Source organism: Nicotiana tabacum, chromosome 7 (assembly GCF_000715075.1).
Source record: "Nicotiana tabacum cultivar K326 chromosome 7, ASM71507v2, whole genome shotgun sequence".
NCBI lineage: Eukaryota > Viridiplantae > Streptophyta > Magnoliopsida > Solanales > Solanaceae > Nicotiana > Nicotiana tabacum.
The window spans coordinates 133,346,666-133,351,934 of record NC_134086.1 but is presented as its reverse complement, the minus strand read 5'-3'; positions in this window follow the sequence as shown (position 1 = coordinate 133,351,934).

The following is a 5,269-nucleotide window of genomic DNA, read 5'->3' as shown; positions in this document are numbered from 1 at the left end:
ATACATTTTTTTGGAAATAAAGAAAAACTTTTTGGATTTATATATATATATATATATATATATATATATATATATATATATATATATATATATATTTGCAACAAATAATAAAACCACTTTCAACGCGACTCTTTTTATTTTATTATTTTGAATTTTTCAGAAACGAATAAAAAAAACTATTTTAAAAGTAAGACTCTTTTTCATTGTCATTTTCAGGGGAAGACAAACTATTTTCCTTTTTATATATATATATATTTTTTATTTTATTTTTAAAAATAAGACAGAACAACGATTTTTTTTTCTCTTTTGCTTTTAATAAAACAAACTAATAAACATTTTTTTTTTATTTTCTCAAAATTTCGGCAGAGTTTTGACAGTATTTGGGCATTGGTTTTTTTTTCAAAAATAAACAATCAATTCCCTAACCGCTATTTTTTTTTTCAAATTCAAAATATCATTCCTGATATTCAAAAGTTAGTCAACACACAAACCCGGATCAAATAAATGCGCAAGTAGCAGCAAGTAAGATGCATCAGGATGGTCATTTTCATTTTTGGTACACCTGTCCTAGACAGACCCAACCCCTGTGTTGAGCCTCCAAAGTCAAATGCACGTGATGCAAACAAACGTTCCTACTAGGGATCCGGCATGAACCTGAGTTATTCTAAGTGAAAAAACCTGAGGCATATTGATCTAGCCCTGGCTTACCCAAACGGGCAGTTTGAGCCGAAGCGGGGGCAACGTACCGGGAGCACGAAAGTCTACCCGGCCTAGTTACTTGTCCCAACTTCGTCTTATTTGGTATGACTTTAACAGAAAGCTGGGCCACGCGCACGTGTGCACCATAAATTTAGAAGACTCAGAAAGAAGGGGGTTTCGTAGCAGTTGTATATATTCATAATTCAAATAATATTAAAGCGGTAAAAGTGTCATTTAGCACATTGGGCATATAAAAAAAATCAGATAATAAATAAAGCCAACTATAACAATTATTTTAAGCTCGAATTCTTGAACCCTGAACCAGTGGTTCTGGGTTTAAGTCCCCAGCAGAGTCGCCAGAGCTGTCGCACCTCCTTTTTCCGCCCCCGCGAGGGTGCAAGAGAGTTTTCTCCAATTAAAGGACAGTCGAAACGGGATTTGTTTGTTTGTTTCAGAGTCGCCACCTGGGAATTTTAAGGCGTCCCAAGTCACCAATTTTAATCCCTGAATCGAGGAGAATATGACTCTGTTTATTATTCTGCGAACCAGAAATCCGGATAATGAATTCTGTTAACCCGGGAGAAGGTGTTAGGCATTCCCGAGTTCCGTGGTTCTAGCACGGTCGCTCAACTGTTATATTCGGCTTGATTATTTTGATTTGTTAAATACATTTTTATTGCATGATTTTATTGTTACCGCTTCTATTTAGATTGTTTATAATTAAAGACCCTTCTTCGAATCGAATCACGCGTACGTGTATTCGTTTTATATATTAATATTTTTTAACGTGAAAATCGTGTCACGCGTACGTATACACAATGATAATATAATAATAATTATTATTTTTTTCGAAATTTTTTATTATATAAAAAAAGAAGACTTAAGTTCGAAATTGTGCTAAAAATAAAATTAAGAACGTTCGTCGCTCTTGTATAATTAAATATTGAACCGCACATCTCAAGTTATATGAAATTAATATTGATATTCTCCGAAGAGCCCCCTTTTTATTAAATGTTCGTTCGAAGTTGCGCGAACGCATAATCCGAATTGCTTTTAGAAATATAATCAGGTTACGCGAACGCATCCCTAATCACGCAAAAGATTCTTAATAGTAGTATAGATTTTCCATAAATGTTTATTGCATCCATCTATTTTTAAATGTAAGAATCATGGAGAATTACCGATTGGGATGCCACCAAATTTCTTGACAAAGAATTCAAAATTTATTAGGCGTTGCTACAAGTCTTATTTTACGCGTATGAATTATATACCTCAAAACTATTCAAATTTTAAAGAATTAATGATATGAAAAAGAAACAAACAACATGTAACTAAAAATACTACCATTTTTATCGTGGATACAACATTAACATATCCAAAAATCGAATCGCATATAAAACTGGAAAAAGAATTAATTTGATAAACAAATTAATAGTTTCTGAAGAATTTTTATTGTTATATTTAATGCGAATTCTATTTCTACATATCCTTGACATAAAATTGTAAATCCCATATCCTTCTCATATACTTGTTTTTAGTCCAAAGTTATAATTATTTGGTTAATTTGTTTACAAAGATTGAGTTTGAGATAAATTCTTATTCTCTGCCTATGCGACTATTTGCAAACACTTAACTCTATGTTTTGTAAAAAAATCATTGACATTATTTCATATATTAAAAGAAATGAGTTGATCGCGTTCCTAAAATAACTAAGCCAATAGTTATTAAGAAAGAGAACTAATCTACTAATTGATTTAATACTATATTAACCAACTAAAACAAAACTAAAATTTAAACTAATAAAATTTAAATGAGTAGAAGACATCCTTATAATTCCAAACTTCATTTACTTGCCATGTTGAAGATCTTCACAACATGAGTTTAAAAGATATGTACCTGATTTTGGAAGCAAAAGAAAATGAAGATGAAAATCAGCAACAATAATAACAGTGCAACAGCAACAACTGCCCAGCAACAGTAACAAACCGGTAACAGACCGGTGGAGTAGTAATCCCAAAAACAAAAGCTTTAAGCTTTAAATGAAACAACAACCATTAATATTAATTTCAAACAAAGAAAGAAAGCAGTAGATTTTTTAGCTTTTATTTTTATTTTGAAAGCTTAAATATTTTTTCGGAATTTTTCTCTCTTCTATTCTCTGTCCGTTTTTTCTCTTTATCTGTGTTTCTGTTATGTCTTGTGTTCAAGACTTCACATATATATAATCCCATCCCATAAATCTTTTAATCAATTAAATCAATACTTTTTCTCTACCCAATCCATTATCTTTCCACTCATCCTCATTACATTAAATAAACATATCACACCACCCCATTATATTTTGTCCCCCATGCTTCATTTAAAATAATGCAAGATTCCCCTTTAAATTAAATCTTGTCCCCCCTTTATATTAAATAATCATATCACAACCCACCCCATTTCATTTTGTCCCCCATGCTTCAAATAAACAATTTCAAAATGTACAATCCCTAAACTACCCCCTCCGACCTTACTGAAATTACCAAACTACCCCTTAACGTACTACAAATTTACCAAACTACCCATCAGCTATAACACATCAATTAATCAAACTTAACCAAAATATAGACAATATGATCAATTTCTAACAATGTTCAAATAACAATATGAACATGGATGAACATCATAACAACAATATCACATGAACACGATTTTAACAGCATTTCAACAACAAATCACATGAACACGAATTGAACAACAAAGAACAACTAAAATTTGATTGAACAATATTTTAACAACAAACAATCCTATTTTCGGATTCAACAACAACAACAAACAAAGTATGAAGATTTCTAAATTCAATCATATTGAACTTAAAATCAACTCTAACAACATTACAACAAACAATTCTTATATTAAACTTTAAACAAGATTATGAGAACAATTCAAGCAATAATCATAAATGGTAAACAAGAAATCAAACTATACAAAATTCGGATTCAAGATCATCCAAACAAAGTATGAACATGAATGAATCTATTTTAAGACAACAAACATGACGGATTAAACGATTAAAACAATATATTCCTTTAATACAACTAAATTCTTTAAACAAATAACAAGATCGACGAAGAAACAATTATGAACTTAAACTTGAACTTAACAATATTAACAATTTCTAACAATACATAAACACATGAAACAAATTGAAGAAATAGTTGATTAAATTTCAATTTGAATCTAACAAACATCAAACTAACAAATACTTACTTAAACAATAATACAAACATGAAATAAACATGAAAACAACTAATTAAACTTCTATTTTGAAATCTGAAAATTAATTTAACAAACAACATGAACACACTAGAAAATTATTTCAATGATGAACAACGAACAAAACAAAGATTAAATCGTTTAACGATTTTGGATCCGGAAAATATCAAACAAAAATATGGACAAAAATAAAACTCAAAAACAACTAACCGGAGGTGAATCAACGACGAACTTTGATTGTAAACAAATCTGTCCGAGCCTCGACCAAAGCTCGAACGAAGGACGACGAAGACGAAGAAGAAGTAGAAGCAGCGGCGGAGGAAGGAGGAGCAGCGGCAGCGTCGCGGACAGCCATGGCTGCTCGTCGCAGCTGGACACGGGCAGCAGTTGACGCGGCAGAACAGGAGCAGCTGGTCGACCATGGCAGCATGAAGCAGAAGCTCGCAGCTAGCAACAATGGCGAGGAGCTGGAGCCGCAGCGTTGCGCAGTTTCGAGCAGCAACAACGACAACTACGGCGGAGGAGCAGCTGGTCGTCTACTGCTACTGCGTTCAGCAGCTTATGGAGAAAATGGAGCAGCAGTTCGGGAAGCCATGGATGACGCAGAGGCAGCAAGAAAAAGCAACAAACATGGCGATGGGTTGACGACGAAGACGCAGCCATGGACGAGCCTTTTGAGCTTGACATGGAGAAGATGGGCTTCTTGGTGGTGTGTGCGCTTGTGTCGAAGGAGATTAAGCTGCTGGAGCTTAGCCATGGCAGCCATGGATGTGTGTTTTAGAGTTTGGAGAAGAAAGAAGAAAAGAAGAAGAAGAATGATAGGGGGGGGGGGGGGCGGATGACTTAGGTCATTTTTAGGGTTTTTGGGTTTTTTTTTTTTGTTTTGTTTTGTGTCTTTGAAATGCAAAATAGGGGTATTGGGTCTTTTGGGTTATGGACTGGGTCGACCCAGTTCGAAATGGACTGGGTCGTAGGGAAGATTGGGCCATTTTTTGGGCTTGTGGCTTAAATTTGAAGAAGAGGCCCAATTTCGACTTTCTTTATATTTCCGCTCTCTTTTCTTCTTTTATTTCTCTAAAACTAAATTATAAAAATACTTAAACTATCATTAAGAACTAAATTAAGTTATAAAAGCGCAAATTAACTCCCAATAACAATTAATGCACAATTAAATAATAATTAAGCATAAAATTGTATATTTGGACATAAAATGCTAAAAATGCAAACGATGCCTATTTTTGTAATTTTTAAATTTTTGTAAAACAAATTTAATTACTAACAATTGTAGAATCAAATCCTACATGCAAAATGCAAC